Consider the following 18,264-nt stretch of genomic DNA (forward strand, 5'->3'; position numbering starts at 1 on the left):
CATGCTCCATCCCCATCACTTAGCTTCATCCACAGTGGCCCCCCTGCTTCTTCCCCAACCTGTCAAGCTCATTCCAGACACAGTCTTTGCATTTGGGGGTGGCTCTGCCTGGAAGGCTCCTCCTCTAGAAGAGCATTGATACATTGCACAACCTTGATACATGCTGGTCAGAAGTAGCTCTTTCTCAGAGACAGTGATCTGACCAAATAGCCCCAAATGACACTTGCTTGTCATTTTATGCCCTTTACCCTGCTTTACTTTCCTTCTTAGCGTTTATTACCACCCAAAATATTATACAATTATTCATGTCTTTAATTATTACCTATCTCCCCTGGCTAGAATGTAAGCACCAAGAAATCAGGGGGCTTTACTTTTTAGTTCACTATTGTATTCCCAGAACCTACCATGGAGCCTAAAACAGAGTAAGTGCTTAATAAGCAATTGTTGAATGGAGGGACAGATAGAAAAATGGAATACATTTGATTTCTGAGGTATAGACCCTATTATTTAATAAAGGAGGCTTCACAAATAAATAGGATGAATGGATTAGTCAATAAAGGTTATAGAGAAAGCTGACTAGCCTTTTTTTAAAAAAATGAATATAGATACTGTCACCATCATACAACTAACTAAATATGGATTAAAATGTGGATAATTTAGAGAAAATAATTTTTTTATAAATACTAAAAATATAGCTGAATTTTCTTCTGATTTTTCATTAGGAAAGAACTTTCTAATCTAAAAACAGTGGAAAAATAGCAAATGAAAAGTTCACTACATTTGAATTCATAAACTTAACTTCTTTAGGATATTTATTGCATTAAGCATTATTTATTTGTTTTTGCATTTCTCAGGGAAATGCAAATTATAATCACAATGAAATACCACTACACATCTATTACAATGGCTGAAAAACAGAACCCCAAAACAGGGAATTCCCTGGAAGTCCAGTGGTTAGGATTCCGCGTTCTCACTGCGAGGACCTGGGTTCGATCCCTGATTGGGGAACTAAGATTCTGCAAGCCTCGGGGCACAGCCCAAAAAAAACCCCAAAACAAACCCAAAACAAAACTGGCAATACTGAGGACCAGCGAAGATGTGGAGCAAAGGAAATTTTCATGAAGTTTTGGACAGAATATAAAATGGTAGATCCATTCTGGAAAATAGTTTGGTGGTTTTCTTATAAAGTTATTCACTCACCTTATAGCCCAGTGATACCACTTTGAGGTATTTACCTGAGAGAAATGAAAATTTACGTTCAAACACTTGTATGTGAGTGTTTATAGTGGCTATATTCATTGTTGACAAAAACTGAAAATAACCCAAATGTCCTTCAACTGGTATTTGGATAAACAAAATATGGGATTCCATACATATTACTCAGCAATAAAAAGGAACAAGGTATTGACATATACAATAACATGGATGAATGTCTCAAATGCCTTATACTAATTGAAAGAAGCCAGACTTAAAAGGCTATATTCTATATGATTTCTTTATATGACATTCTGGAAAAGGCAAAACTATAGGGACAGAAAAGAGATGGGTAGTTGCCAGGGGCTAGAGGCAGCAGAAGAGAGGAGAAGGGTTGACTACAGAAAGACATGGGGAAGTTTTTTGGAGGTGATGGAAATATTCTATAAATTGAATGTGATGCTGGTTACCCAACTGTATGTGTTTGTAAAAATCCACAGAAATTTATACTAAAAGGGTGAATTTTACTACATGTAAAATATATCACAATAAACCTGACTTAAAAAAAAAAAGAAATTTAGAAGGTAATCAAACTGGAAAATGTTTTCTAAAAAGCATGACAAAGACTTTGTTATAAAGCAGAAAGTAACACACCGTTGTAAAGCAATTATACTCCAATAAAGATGTTAAAAAAAAACGTGACAAAGTATGCATATTGTTAATAGATAAACAGTGCGTAAAATTGATGAGAAACACTAGTTGCTAAATAACAAAGGAAAAAAGTGTTCATTCTAACTAGTAATCAACTAATTGAAATTAAAGCACATTGACATATGATTTCCCACATTTATTCTCTTCCTCCACTGCCTTTTTTTAAGGTTAATACAGAATATGGGTAACAGTGTGGAGGAATATATATGCTCACACAATTTCAGTGAGAGTGTAAATTGCTTCATATCTTCCTGGGAAGTAGTCTGGAAGACTGATATCAAGAGATGAAGAAGAGTTCATGATTTTTATTACACTAATTTTACCTCTAAGAATCTGTCCTAAGGAAATAAACTGAGGCGTGAGAATAGTTTTGTGTATAAAGATGATTGACACAAATTATTTACAGCAGCAAAAAGTTTGGAACAACTTAAGTGTCTATTTTAAGGTAATGTTCAAAATAATTATAGTTTATTCATATGAAGAAATAGTATAAGGTAGCCATTGAGAATGATGTTTTTGAAGAATTTTTAACAGAAAAAGTGCTTATGAAATAATGTTAAGAATATAGAATAGTATAAAAAGTATAATCTCAACTGTGTAAAAGTATTCATACATAAAAAAGTTCAAGAAGTCAGTTTGCTAACATGTTGGCCATAGTTATCTGGGGTAACTGACTTTATTTTCTTTCTTATTGGCTTCTGTTTTTTTCTTAAAAATACCCCAAAAAAATGTTCTTGTGAAAGAAGCATTCTAATGCTAAGGGGACTCAGCAGACATCCCTGACCTTGGGTTCCAGACCACTGGTGTTACTGTTCCACAGAAGCTTGAAAATTTATTGTTTGTAGGTTTTGCCTCCAAAAACCATAAACCATAATATTTTGAAATAAAATATAGGGACTTCCCTGGTGATGCAGTGGCTAAGAATCTGCCTGCTAATGCAGGGGACACGGGTTCGATCTCTGGTCTGGGAAGATCCCACATGCTGCGGAGCAGCTAAGCCCGTGCACCACAACTACTGAGCCTGTGCTCTAGAGCCCGCAAGCCACAACTACTGAAGCCCGCGCACCTAGAGAGCCTGTGCTCCACAACAAGAGAAGCCACCGCAATGAGAAGTTGCAACTAGAAAAAGCCCGTGTGCATCAATGAAGACCCAATGCGGCCAACAATAAATAAAAAATAAATAAATTTATTTAAAAAAAGAAATAAAATGCAATAATGTTTGGGCTATATTAGATGTTTTCTTAGAAATTAAATTATGGCTATTTATACTTCTGTAGTTAGAGTTCAAACTTTTATTTTATTTTTTGGCCACACCGCGAGGCTTGTGGGATCTTAGGTCCCTGACCAGGGATCGAACCCGGGCCCTTGGCAGTGAGAGTGCAGAGTCCTAACCACTGGACCACTGGGGAATTCCCAGAGTTCAGATTTTTAAATATGAGATTCAAGACTCTCTAAGACCTCACTGTCCATTATGGTAGCCGCTAGTCACACGTGGCTAGTGAGCACTTGAACTGTGGCCAGAAATAACTGAGAGGTTCTGAAGGCCTCAAATGAGGTCTTCAGAACACCACATTTTGAAGACTTCAAATGAAGAGAAGAATACAAAATATATCATTAATAATTTTTTGTATTGATACACGTTGAAATGTTATGCTGTATATATAGTTTAAATAAAACGTATTATTAAAATTAATTTCACCTATTTCTTTTTACTTTTTCAATGTGGTTACCAGAAAATGTTAAGTTATATATATAGGTTGCATTATATGTCTATTGGGAAGAGCCGTTTTAAAATCTGTTCTCAATCTAACCTTTGAGCGTCATTTTCTCCCTCATGTTTGCACAGGAATAAACGATGTAGACCCTCTTCTTCATTCCCATAAGATAAAATGCTATTAGTTGGGCACTTTTTTGCTGCTGTTTCCTCAGGCTGCAGTGCCTTTCTCCATCTTAATTCATGTTTAAATCCTATTCATCCTTAGGCCCAACTAAAATGCTGCCATATCAATGAGGCTTTCTGCATTAAATAGGGATCCTATTCAGCTGCATGCAATAGAAACCAGTTAGATACCTCTATCAAGTAGGTGTTTCTCTTTCTCTTGTGTCCAGAGGTGAGCAGTTCAGGACTTGTGCAGCAGCTCCATGATACCATCAACCTTCAGGTGCTTTCTGCCTTGGCATGGGGCTTTTCTATTCATGGTCACTTTATAGTCACAAGATGGCTGCTCCACCTCCAGCCATAAATCTGCATTCCAGGTGGGGAGAAGAAAAAGAAAAGTAAAAAAGAGGAAGGGAGACATCTATAATAGGAAAGCAGACTTTTCCAGAAATCTTCAGTGGACTTTCACTTGTTTCTCATTGGCCTGTATTATGTCAAACAAAGATCCCAGTTTGCAAGAGAGAGAGGAATTACAGTTCTTTTAGTTTTTCCTGTTGTTGCTGCCCTTTTTGTTGGCTTTGGTTTTGATTTATTTTTTTTTTGCTGGACACATTGCTGCAAGGACATATTAGTAAAGAAAAGGGGATTCTAGTAGTGCCTGCCCACATCTTTGATTTTAGTGGTCAAAATTTATTTCCCTGGATACACACTGAAATTTTTTTCTATTTTTGCTTCCCCCTTCCTGAGGGATTTTGTTTCGCCCATAAACAGTTTTCCTTCAGGCAAAGAACGCAATCATTTATCACATTTTTGATTTTCTTAATTACCTTCACATTCTAGTCTTGCCTCTGGGGCCTTTTTATTCGTTGTGCACGATGCCTGGAGTCTAAGAGCTTTTCAGGGGTCTGAATATTTTAAACCTGAAAAAAATGTATTGGCTTCTAAATGCACAAAGAAAACAGTGATATCAAAACTCATTAAATATTTAGTTAAGTGTCTCTGAACTATATAGTTATGTTCATACATTAATTGTTAAATTTAGTATTCACAAAAATGTTATTATGCTTGAAATATATTTGCAGATTATGGTGTCACTTTCCTGAGTATGCATACTGATTACACAGAAATCATAGCCAACCAGAAATGAAATGATTTACTCCAAGCTTTAGAGGACATTACAGTACACTCTCCACATCCTTTCCAGCCAGATGATCAATCCAAGCCTTTCACAGGACCTGTACTTCTGAGTGAGTGATTAAGTTGGGAATGGAGAGGTCTAAGCCCTTTGGGCCAATGAAATATGAGTAGAAGGGTACTGGCCTTCTCTCCCCACTTCTGGTTGTGAATAGGAAGGATTTTGCCCTTATTGCTGTGGACAGCCATCTATCTGGGAACCATAAAGAGACCTAGGCTTAAGACAAAGCCCACACTTGTGGTGTGTGGAACAAAGAAACAGAAAAGATGTGGGCCCTTGAAAACATGGTGACTCCACTAAATCAACAGCCCTGAAGTCTCTGACTGTCCTCTGGACTTCCAGGGGTGTGTGCTAGTGAAGCTCAGTGTTCTCTTCAATACCAATCTCATTTAAAATAAATGACATATTTAGGTTTAGGAATCATGCAGATCTCGGAATCTCACCCCCTAGTTTATTGGAAGGACCATGAGGCTCATGGATTCAAATCATTTACTCAGCGTTTGCTGCATTCGTTTGCTAGGGCTGCCATAATAGAACACCACAGACTCGGTGGCTCAAACAACAGAAACTTATCACAGTTCTGGAGGCTGCAAGTCCAAAATCAAGGTGTGGACAAGTTTGGTTTCTTTTGAAGCCTCTCTCCTTGGCTTGCAGACAACCAGCTTGTTGCTGTGGCCTCATGTGGCCTTTCCTCTGCTCAAACTCCTCTGGGGTCTCTCTGTGTCCACAGAGAGGCACCCACCCGCAAAGCCTCATTTTAACATAATCACCTCTTTAATGTCCCTATATCCAAATATAGTTGCAGGTACTGGGGGTTAGGGCTTCAACATGTGAACAGGCGCAGGGGGGTGAATAATTCAGTCCATAATGGTTGCGCTGAACTTTCTTTACACAATGCCAGATGTCAGACTAGGATCCATGCTCCCTGACTCCTAGGTGTGTTTTCTTACCACAGTGAAAGGAATATCGAATTTCTGTGTAATATCTGTATGGATTATGATGAAAATTGTTAGAAGGAATCAGAGTAGCATTTAGAAAAGGGTGGAGGTGAGATTTAGCAGGAATGTGGAGGCTCCAAAAAGCCGGTCTGACCTGCCAGCTTGAGAACCCAATTATACAGAGAGGGCATCTTGATTTTATGATCCAGAAAAATGGAACATTTCCACACTATCTAATAATAGAGAATTGACTGGCATATCCATCCACTTGCAGCCTTAAAAATTATGGAGTAGATATAGGTATTTCTTATCATGGAAATATAAGCATGATGCAATTTTTAAAAAATTTACAAAGATCACACAACTATATGGTATGTTCTGCTTTTAAAACATACATATATGTACCCATGTAACTACTGGAATATACACATTAGTGTATCAGTATTAGTACTGGATACTTGGATTATGGAAAAACAATTTTTCTCTTTTGATTTTTTTTTCTGAAAAAATTTAAATAAATCTGGAAAGTTTGTATATTGACTACTGAGAAAGGTCTCCATATCTACAGGTCACATGTGGAGACTTTTTTTTTGGCTAATTAAGCTGGCAGCAATGAGCAGCAAAGCAGATAAACTCTGGGTACAAGAAACTGCAAACCAGATGCTTTCCCAAGAGCTCTCTCCATTTGACACAGAATTCTTATTTCAAGAGGAATCATTTCTGCTTTTTCTTAGGGCTTGGCACCCTGCCTTGCCTCTCTGTAAAGGAGGGAAAATGTCTTTTATTTTGTACTTCCGCCTTTTCCAGTTGCTGTGGGAAGCAAAGTCCATCCTCCTTTGGAGGCAGAGGCCAGGAGCTGCATAAGCATGGAGAGCCACGCTCTGGAACTGACGCATGCGTGGTGCGCAGCTAAGACATCCACGTGTGGAGCCTGCAGAACTAACGAGTACACGCACGCCTGGCCCGGTTGGCTCCCTCTTCCACATGCCAGTGAAGTGTTAGACACCAGTAGCAAGCCATTGGGGTTGTTGGGCAATCTCTTTTCCTTGTCTGCTTCTCCACCCTGAGCGCATACCCTTGCCTCTGGCAATAGCCTTATAATTATCACGTGATCAGCACATGCACATCACAGTATACCGAGTGTTTCACGCATGCCATCCCTTCTGGAGAAGGAGCAGTGAAGAGGCTGGGAGCGCAGACTTTTAGGCACCTGACAGGGACAGGCATTAGAGAAGGGCCCTGTACTTGGCTTATGGTTTGAAGCTTTCTGGAATTATTTAATGACCATTTTCCCATAGCTTTTGCCTCCTGGAGTTTTCCTCTTGGCAAGCTGAGGCTAGAAAGCGAGTCATGACATGCCCAGTGTGGCGGAGGAGTGGTACCAGCGTGGATCTGAGGTTTCATCAGTCTTCCTGATCCCTCTCAGAACCTCTGTCCCTGAGTCACCAGCACTAGCCCTAGGAGAGGAGTGGCAGGGCGCTGGGAGGAGGTGACCCATGTGAGCATGAGTGTGAGTTGGAAACTGCATGGGAGAGCTGCTGGCTGTTGTGCATTACTTTACCTGCTGCTTTAGGATAAGCAGGAGCCCTCAGAAGTAAAAACATGTGGCTTTTTTTTTTTCTTGGACCTTCGGAAACCCAGTGATAAAATAGAAGAGTAACCAATGAAACTCTCTCTGAAGCACTAATAAGCTTAATGCTAACTGCAGTAGTATTCCTGGAGGAAGATGCTATTTGATTTTCAGTGCCTTTAGTGTTGCCATTTTTTGCTTACAAAGAAGTGAGATAAATGAAAGCGATGGCGCAGATTAAGTAAATTCTTTTGTGGGAAAAGCCTGAGCTCTCATATGCTTTCAGTTATTTTAGTCTCTTGATCATATCAACTGATACTTAGCATCTTGTTTTCATAAGTGGACAATGTTATAGTTTATTTCTATTAGCAATTAGGAATTACAATGTAGATGCCAGATCAGTAGTATAGAAATTAAGTACAGATTCGCCCTAAGGCAACTTTAATTTTATTGGTCAACGACATGGTGAGTAGTAGAGAAAAGATTGTTTGAAATATAATTAAGTGAATGGAAGCCATTGCTGTACGATTCTAATGGATGTGGATTCTTTGTAGGAGAATATATCTGTCGTCATCTACAGTGAACATTTATTTAATTTCCAATCTCCTAACTGGGGCTAGGAACTTCACAGAAGGAAGATCATGGAATCAACACTAAGTTGTTGAGTGCCAGCTCTGTCTAGGATACTGCTCTGATCACCTCCTATTCACCCCGTCATTGAAGGAGGGATTCCTCACACGAAGTAGTACAAGATGGCCAAACATACCACACCTGGCCCTGGACAGATGAGATGGACAGCAGGTTATTAGCCACATATACTCACAGCCTGTGGGAAGACATCACACACCACGTAGGGCCACGTGGGGGTTGCTCTTGGGAGTTGAGTAAACAAGCAGGGGCGGGAGGAGGTAGGCTTTCTATTAACCAGAGGGTAGGGTGACCCCTGGTTCCGGCGGGAGGATGTGATTGGCTAGTTTGAACAACTTCATGGCTGACAGGGAACTAATATCCATCAGGTTGAGGACCAGGGGGAATGAAGCTGGTGGGGTTAATAGGGGAACTACCCAAGTGGGGTGCCTTACCCACTGGGTGGGGGACATCTGGCAAAAGCAGGAGAACTTATGGTTAGGCTTCTGGGGCCCCATGGGGCTCGAAGATGTCAAGGTAGCCCATGAAATTTTAGGCCTTACGCTATAGATACAAAAGAAGAATAAGACATGTTTCCTGACTGAAAAGAGCTTGAATTCTCCAGGCCGGGGTGGGAGTTGGGGATGGAGGTGTGGGAGTGTCAAACCGTTGTAAATGGTTCTGTCGGTAAAAGCGCGGGAGGACTTCTGAGCATATCCAGGAAATACGGTACAGTGACTGCGACGGGTAGACTTCATAAAAAAACACAGAGCTTGGGACTTCCCCGGCGGTCCAGTGGTTAAGACTTCACCTTGCAATGCAGGGGGTATGGGGTTCGATCCCTGGTCAGGGAGCTAAGATCCCACATGCCTCGTGGCCAAAAAAACCAAAAAAACATAAAACAGAAGCAATATTGTAACAAATTCAATAAAGACTTTAAAAATGGTCCACATCAAAAAAATCTTTAAAAAGAAAATATGGAGCTTGGCTAGAACGTCAAAGGTGGGTAAGATGCACAGTTAGTCGGGAGCCAAATCAGGAGTCATTTCAGAAGAGGAATGAGATTAAAAAGTTCTTGCTTATGTTTAAAGAACATTCAGTTCACGTATTTGACATATACTTACTCGGGGGCACAGACAGCACAGAGGATAGGGTAAGGAAGAAGCTCTAAGGACAGTGTGGGCCTTGCCTGTCAGGCTGTCTGGTCCGAGTTGGGCATGAACTATGGGCAGTGGTGTCCCAGGAAGGCCAGAGCCTACCCTTCCCTGAGGGCCTCAAATGTAGACTTTGGCTATAAGCTCCAATGAGGTAAAACAAGCCCAGAAATACAGCAATGGGAAAAAAAGATGTTCAATTTGTAGCTGTAATTGTTGCAAATATTTAAAATATGCCACAATTTCAATACCTTTTTCAGCATTTATTTTATAATACACCAGGACCCTGAAAATAAATGGAAGTAGGCCTCAACTTCAGAAAGGCCCTACCGGCCAGATGGCTCCCGGTGGCATCCAGCCCACCTTGGTCAGGGCCCATCTCTGCACTCCCTCCCCTTGGGTCCGTGCCAGGCATTCCCATCTCAGAGCCCCCGGAGAACTCTGGGCCTATTCTCTCCTGTGGAGCAGTGGGTACTTAATGCTCCAGCCAACTGAGCTACCCAGCGTGTACGGGCTGCCACAAACAAAGACAGAAGCCTCTAAATTACTGAAGGGAGCACTGTGTTCTTCCCAGTACAGGGCAGTCATTTTTGGGTTGTCCAGTACGAGTGTGTACCCTCTAAGATATTTATCAGAGACTCATTTCACCTCTTGTACTTGGCAGCCAAAGCACATTGATGCATGCTAACATGTCCTCCGGTTTGCTCTAATTTTATATCCCAAACACCCCCTGAGAGAAAAGATAAAGGGGTGTTCTTTGGCTCCAGGAAATTCAGTGGGACTTAACTTTCTTTTCCTGAATGAATATGTGCTATGTATTATTTATTTGTGAAACACCAAACAGTTTAGCTGGGATGATATAAAGAAAAAGAAACCTTGCCATATCTTCAGGAATCAACAATGACAACAACGGAAAACTTCAAACATGAGAGAGAGAAGAGAAAACCTTTCATGGATACAATTATCCCAGTTGGCAGCAATCAGGTCCAAAAGCTATAATACAAAATAGCTCCAATTCTCATGGCAAGAAATGAACTTGTTCCAGAATAAATGGCTGTATAGATGAGTCCAAAGAGTTCCAGCACAACCAAATTAATAGTTTGAGTTGGGGGAGGGGTGTGTGTGCGCAAACATCACATTAGCCATTCTGAGAACTGTTTGCAGATTTTAAAGACAACTGTAACTACTTTCACGATGACCCCATGGGTGATGATGTTCTCAGGTCTGGACATCAGGAAGTCTTTAAGTATGTACTAGATCAGTCACAAGGAAGCCACGGTGACCCTAAACGCAATTATGAGTTCAGTTGACACCTCAGTAGGAAAACAAAGTATCCAAAGTCTGTTAAAGACTCACTAAAGCATATAATGTCCTGGAACAGGGAATCATTGTACTGTACATTCTTGCAGGAGGTGGAACATTTCAGATGTGTTCTTTCAGACGAGATTATTTGGGAAACGAGTGTCTAAGAATCGTAAGACTGAGATAAATGCCCACTTAAATCCTGAAGAAATTCTGATTTCGTCTTTGGATTGTGGTTTTCTTTGGAAGCCTGAGTTGCTTTTGAACCACAGTGCATACTTAAAACTGACCAAAGGGGCTTTCACATGAATCTTGGGGAGATATAAATGTGAGATTAGAGGATACTGGACTCTGAAGTAATGTGGGAATTGCTAAAACACTAGTTGAGGCCCTGGATCTATTACTGTCTCTGCTCCCGACTGGCCTGGTGAGCTTTTGAGCCATTCCTCCTGACTCAGGAGGTACTATGGTTTCCTCTTTCTCTCTCACTCATAAAAATATATTATCTGGAAACTAAGGTAGCCATATGAAAGAGGAAAGAGTAATCACACAAACAAATGCACACAACTTCATTCTGAGAGTACCAGAAGGTTCATTTGTAAATCAGTACTTGTACATTACACATGCACAAGCACGCACACGTGCACACACACACACACACAAATTCATTTTTAAAATTAGAGTATTACATTTGCAGAAATGCATTTGTTTTAAATCCAAATATCTTATTTACTTAATGGCCTGTAAGTGGCTACTTTAGTGTGTCTGATGAAAAATACATGACCATACCTGAAAAAGCTTACGTCAGAAAAGAGCCCAGATTACTGACACAGCACTATGCCCAATGTATATATATTTAAAGCACATAAACAGATAAACTTCAGTTTTTTTGTTAGAAATGTTCATTGAATAAGTAGAAAGAGCTCAAAACAAATATAAAAAAAGGACCTGCATTAAAAAATCATCTATGTTCAATTCAGTTATTCAAAAATGCTTATCTTTAAGTCAGCAGTATTTAATTTTAATTTGGAAAATGTCTTAAATTTTGACAGCATGCCTGAGTGAGAATGTGCAAATCATATACAATCCCCATGGAGATGACCCGGTGACCTTTGCATTTTATTTAGGTCAGTGTGGCCAGCAGGGCCTGCTTCTTCCTCCTCCATGCAAATGCTGTGAAGAGAAGAAGAAAACTGCAACCAGACAGGAGTGAGGAGTGGGGACGTAGGAGAAGCCCAGCAGGGCGGGGAGCCGGAAAAGCCTGCCCTGGGGAGCCCCAAGGCTTTCTGGGCCTGCAGTGGTGCAGCCACAGACAGACTGTTTAAACACTGTCCGCGTGCCTGGGTGGTGCGGTGGGTCCACATGGCTACCGCCTGCTCCCCCAGCCTCATGGGTGGACATGTGTATCACCCAACATGTGCTTGATGATTTCTACTCATCAAGGGAGTAGAAATACAATTCTAGTTTTCTCAGATGAGGACTATTAACAGTTATCTCATCTCCCAGCTTTCTGCTTGGCCCCCGCTCCGGGCCTCCCTCTCTGCCAAATGATGCTGGGTGAGATTTCAACACTCCCATCCGATCCCCTGGCTCCTCCATGAGGGCCCTGGGCTGACTACCTAAAGGGCGAACCCCTTAGCCTGACATCCAAGCCCCGCTGCAAGCTGGTCCCAGCCTTCAGCTCTGGCTGTGGATCCCCTCCATGCATTTGCAGCTGCACAGTCTTCTACAAACGTACTTTTCCTTTCCTTTTATTTTTTATTGAGGTATAATATGTAGGAAGTTCATTCATCACAAGCGTATGGCCTTACGATTGTCACACACGTCTGTATCCATGGTTAACCACAACCAGACCGAGACGTAAAACATTCCCTCCACGCTAAGTTTCCTGGCCTATACACACCCCACCCATCACCCTGGGTTTTGCCTGTTTTTAAACTTTATATGAATAAAATGATACAACATGTATTACTTTTTGTCTGTCTTCTTTCAACATAAATGCTTGGGAAGTTCACCCGTGTTGTACAAATATTTAGTTCATTTTGTCTTGCTGAGTAGTATTCCACGGTATGAGTACATCATAATTTATCCATTCTCCTGCTGCTTCGTCATATTTCTCTTTTGGCACTTAGCATAGTGGAAGGTTTGAAGAATAAGGCTCACGGAGGCATAGCCACTGCCTGGGAGGTGGTTTCCTGAGGCCTCAGGGGGCCTCGTTCTAGTCTGAAGAGTCGGATGTGAGCCTCTATTGTGAGATGACGCAGAGGGGCCCAGAGCAACTGCGTGCTCGGGACTCAGAAAGTCAGCACCCATTCATTTATTCAGAATGAGAAACGTGACCGTCATATACTCAGGTGAAGACATTTCATCTATTTTTAAATGGTTCTGTAATATTTATGTAGCCTTTCTTCCAAGGAACTATGAATACATTTAAATAATGAGTCGCCTTCCGAGGAACTATGAATATATTTAAATAATGAGTCGCCGCAACATCCTGGGAAATAGACTGTTGGAATTTACAAATGAAGAATTTGGGACAAACGGAATAACTAAGGCTACCCAAGGCAAACTAAGGGAAAAAAACAAGGAAAAGGCATCAGCTTCAACCATACCTCTGCTTCGGTTTTCCTCAGTCCCAGCAGGCGGGGCCGTCAAGTGGTTAAGGCTTCAGGCTCTGGGCAGAGGGTGTGGATTCAAATCTGTGCTCTGCTCCCACTTCCGTGACCTTGGGCAAGTCACACCGCTTCTCCATGCCTCAGCTATGCCACCTAGAAGAATGGGGTGATAATAGGAGTTCAATGAGCTGACAGACAGAGGCAGAGTGATTTGAACAATGCTGGAATGTAGCAAGCAATTTAAAAATGCCAGCTATTATTATTGTCTTGGTTTCCATAAATTGTCACTTTCCTCATTCTCAGAAAATTGGATCACATTTAGGCATTACTGACTACTAAGGCCTCAGCTTGAAGTCATGATGATCAAACCATCATTTTTAAATTCCCGAGGGACAGGCAGTTCTAGAGAAGAATCAGTGTCCGCGATACTCAACAGGTTCTTTTGATGGCAACTAGAAGGAAATTAGGAAAAAAAGACCCAGCATTAGTCAAAGCATCCCAAGGTGATTAGAATGTTTTAAATAACTATATTGTGTTAGGGAAACTGGTTTATATATCGGTTCTGTTTCTGTTTTTTCAAATACTGTTCTAGAAAGGCAGGGAATCTGAAGCATTATTAAAGCTGAGGGCTTTTCTGGGATTTGCTAAGGAAAGTTCACAATTCAGGGCTACTAATTAAAATTAATTCTACTTATTGTGCATAACTTAGGTCCTAATGAGGTGAGAAACTGCAGTAAAATAATTAAAGACTGAAAATATCTTCTCTGAATAAAAACAAAACCAGGGAGGCTTTATATTCTCAATTCTACCTTGTTTCTCTTCAGCCGAATTTGGATAAAAAGAGAGCAGCTCTGAGAACAGGGAGATGGAAAATCAAAACAAAATCTTTCATGTAATTAGTTTATACAATCCAGGTAGGGCAAATAGAGCACCTGTGAATGGTAGAGAATGAAGTCTTGGCAGGCATTGAAAGGTAAGCCACTCAGGGACTTTTAGCTCAAGACCAGTCCAAAAGTAAAAGTGCCCAGGAAAGGATCTGATTCCAAGCCAGAATGACGCAAATGTGACAGTTAAGCTTGAGTGTCAGAAGAACCCAATTACATTTTGATACGCATATCGTCCAAAGGTTACTCTTAAAGAATAACTTGTATTGACGAATGTGTTCAAGTTTCACACTTATAATGAGAATATTTTTGGATAGACAGCAAGAGTAACAAAGAAAGAGAAATACTGAGAGACAGAGAGTGGGGGGGAGAGAGGGGGAGGGAAGGGGGGAGAGAGGGAGAGAGGGAGAGAGGGAGAGGGAGAGAGGGAGAGGGAGAGGGAGAGGGAGGGAGATGCAGGAAGTCAATATCTCCATGTGTTGGATCTTCAAAAACATGAAAGGCCCATTGGGACTTCCTGGAAAAGGCAAATTCCAGGTTGCCAGTTCTTGGTAAGATTTGCGTTACATACAGTGAGTGGGTGGGGCATTGGGTCTCCTGGAACTGAGATCACAATCTGGGGACCCTTAACTGAAATCTGCCATTTTTGATGATCTACACTGGGTTTAAAAATATTTTTGAACCCTAACTCTCACAAAAGAAGATGTCACATTTTTTTAAAATCCCAATTTCTGGCTTCTCTCACAAACCCTGAGGTTCCGGCAACACTGGACCAGTGTTCCGGCCCACCAACAGCTGGCAGTCACTGAGTGGCGTCTCCCACTCATCTTTTAGCTGCCAGGCCCTGGAGGATTTTGAGATTTCACCCTTACCCAGGGTATTTATGTTGGTGGAGGGGTCTTAGGGGTGAAGAACAGTAGGACCTCTGGAAAATCTTTCTTGAGGCAAAATATATCTGTTTGAAAGCAAACAGATGGGAGTATTGTGGGATCTCTTTGGGAACCCTAATGGACAGGGCTTTGCTCTACCTGTAAGACGGCACCAACAACCTCTCGGGTCGCTATCAGGGTATAAATATTTGGATAACCACCTCCAGACTGAACTTCTCCAGGCCAGGGGACTCATTCTCCTTCATCATTCACATCCCCAGTTTAGCACAGTGCATGGCACAACGTTGGTGCTTAACAAATATTTATGGAATGAGTAAAAGATCAGATGACTTCATGTTCTCCACCCTCTAAATTGAGTACATGAAGGTATTTGCTTTTTTTAAAAAAATAAAAGTAGTTCAGTTCTCTGGGTGTCATCTCTTTCTACCGTATACTGTACATCCATTCTATGGACCGTTATGACCCTCAGGAAGTTCACCTCCTGCTAACCCGCAAACTAGACAGGGAAATTACTGGGCCACCTCTAAACTCCCTTCCAGCACTTTAAATGAGCCTCCCAGGAAATGAGCCAAGAGTATACCAACTGATGACCAGCTGCTCTGCAGGGAGGAACACAGGGGATTTGTTGCTTGTGTATTTGAGCAATATAGCATTTAAATCAGGGCGCACCCAGTCTCCACAAACTCAGTGAATAATTCTGTGTCAGCCAGCTGCTTTTGCTTTGTTAAAAGGAAGCTGTTTGTCAGTGTTCCAACGTCTTTGGCCAGATTTTCCCCAGGATAATGATGAGCAAATGTTGGCTGTTTATATATCCTGCTTATAAATCAGGAATTCCAAACTCAGAAGCCTACAGGGCCAGGCAAGTAGTAGACATGAGTGAAAGTTGCTGGTACAGTCAAGAGGGACGGCCATTCCACCCCTCCAAGTAGCTAAAGCTAATGCAGAAATCTGGGTCCAGTGTCGCTAGGTCTTCTGATTTTTTTAAGTGAAGCCGGGCATCTGACTTATACAGACAGTAAACAACACAACGAAAAAAGGCCCAATTGAGCAGGCCAGATTGAGCCCTAAACCCTCAGGTTTTTGAAATCTCTTGAAATCTTGGCTGTTTAGCCAAGTAGGGGGTAAATTTCGCTGGTGAAGTCTTTTATGATAAGGAAGACACCTAAGGCACCTTGGTGGTCTGTGCAGAGCAATAGAAAATCTCCTCCCCACCAGCTACAAGGGGCCCTAGGATCCTCTGAAAGGAAACCTAGCTTTTACTTTTTTCTTGGATTTATTTTTAATGAGGCATTTTGGAATCGTTACGAAAAAAGAACCACATAAATGTGAAGTAGTTAACTCACAGAACACCCATGTGGGAATGAATTGGTACTATCAGCCAGAGACAACAGCACAGCTCCTCTGCCAGAAGCTGAAACTGTCATGCGTATCTGTACGTGTATGTGTGTGTCCATGTGTGTGTATTTTTTTTTTACCATAGGTGGTTAATATTTATTTTAAGAATGCTTTTTTATTCCAAATCAGGTTTTAGTAGTTATTTGCCTTCATCAAATAACCATGGGACAGAAATGCGTCCCTTGCCCAGAGCTGTTTTGTTTTGAATGTGGGGAAGGAAATGGGAAAACTTTTCAGGCTTTGATCCCTGGACCAGATTACTTTCTGACTCACAATGAGGCCACAGAAAGGACATGTGAATAGAACAGACACTGAAAACCTTCACTGGCCAAAGCCATGGCAGTGGTGCGGGCTCCTGTAGCTTGATTTCTTCTGTTTGATATTAATAATGAAAATAAAGACAATGATACTATCATTTCCATTCTGCCTGTGTATCTTACTTTGTGGGGGAAAAAATGTGACTAAAAGCCAAGCCAATTCTGCTTTTTCAATGTTCATTTGTAAATTGGAGATATTAATCACTACCTTGTAGGATTTTTGTGAGCATTGATAAGTTTAACATTTATCGACCACCTAGAAGAGTACCCAGTACCTAGTAGAACTGAAAAGACAGCAGGTAGTAGTACTGCTATTATTAATACTTTACGCTTTCATTTATGCTTTATGACCTTGCTGCTCTGAGTGTGGCCTGGGATCAGCAGGGTCAGCACTCTCTGGGTGCTTGTTGGAAATATAGGATCTCAGTTCCTTCCCCAGACTTACTGGCTTAGCCTGTTCGGGCTGCTATAACAATTTAGCACAGACGGGTGGCTTATTTCTCACAGTTCTGGAGGCCGCCAGTCAGAGAGCTGCATGCCAGCTTGGTCAGGTTCTGGGTGCGTGCCCTCTTCCTTGTTTACAGAGGGCGGTCTCCTTGCTGTGTCCTCACATGGTGGGAAGAGAGTGAGCTAGCTTTCTGGCCTCTTCTTATAAGAGCACTAATCCCATCCATGAGCACTCCACCCTCACGACTTAATTACCTCTTAAAAGGCCTCACCTCCAAATGCCTGGGGATTAGATTTCAACATATGAGTTTTGGGAGATGCAAACTTTCAGTCCATAACACCTACTTGAATCAAAATCTGAATTTTAGGAAGATTGCAGGTGATCCATGTTCCCAGTCAAGCTGGAGAAAGCTTAGCTTTGTAAAGTGTACTTGGTACGTTTTATATTTTAAATATCCTTAAATAGTGTCCTTAAACTTGAATTCTTTTGTACCATCTACACCATGCTTGCTGTCTGTTTCATCTTCACCACTGTTAATACACATTTTGAATAGTCCTAATTTTTAAAAAAAGACTTTAACTTGCTCCTGAACAATGATTTAAAAGGTTTGATATCCTAGTTATATTTATTTCTAATATAGATTGAGATAAATAATTAGCTATTAAGCAAAAACATGTCCTCATGCACCAGTAAAACCATCCTGGGTATCCCTATGGCAGAGGTCCCCAACACCTGGGCCGGGGCCTGGTACTGGTCCGCAGTCCGTTAGGAGCCAGGTCGCACAGCTGGAGGTGAGCGGCAGGCCAGCGAGCGAAGCTTCATCTGCCGCTCCCCAGCCCTCCCCACCGCTCCCCAGCGCTTGCCTTACCATCTCCCCCTCCCCCATCTGTGGAAAAACTGTCTTCCATGAAACTGGTCCCTGGTGCCAAAAAGGTTGGGGACCACTGCCCTATGGCACACACACAACATCTTTTAGGCAACATTCTCCCAGGAGGTCTCACTATTTGTAAGAAGGTTGTGCTCAGTGATTTAATAAAGTGAAGGGTTTTTTTTTTTTCTGATCCGAATAATCACTCCCTGGTTTTTCTATTTTGTCAATTTAAACTGAGGCTGCATAATGTGACAGAAAAGATTTTACTTTCTAT

The 18,264-nt window shown here is 41.4% G+C and overlaps 1 long non-coding RNA gene across 2 annotated transcripts in view; it reads right to left on the reverse strand.

Annotated features, from left to right (window-relative positions):
• Positions 1-17,368, reverse strand: part of LOC113623862 (uncharacterized) — a 62,330-nt gene extending 44,962 nt beyond the window's left edge. The window contains exons 1-3 of one of the 2 annotated variants that reach the window (XR_003434098.1): positions 17,177-17,368; positions 13,183-13,338; positions 11,447-11,743 (exon numbers count right to left, since the gene is read on the reverse strand). This is a non-coding gene — a long non-coding RNA (uncharacterized LOC113623862). Of the gene's footprint in view, positions 1-11,446; positions 11,744-13,182; positions 13,339-17,176 lie in introns of those variants that run through there. The other variant, XR_003434099.1, reaches the window with a different exon arrangement.
• Positions 17,369-18,264: the final 896 nt, after the last annotated feature.

This window comes from Aethalodelphis obliquidens, unplaced genomic scaffold (assembly GCF_003676395.1).
Source record: "Aethalodelphis obliquidens isolate GAN/ISIS:26980383/991018 unplaced genomic scaffold, ASM367639v1 scaffold1, whole genome shotgun sequence".
NCBI lineage: Eukaryota > Metazoa > Chordata > Mammalia > Artiodactyla > Delphinidae > Aethalodelphis > Aethalodelphis obliquidens.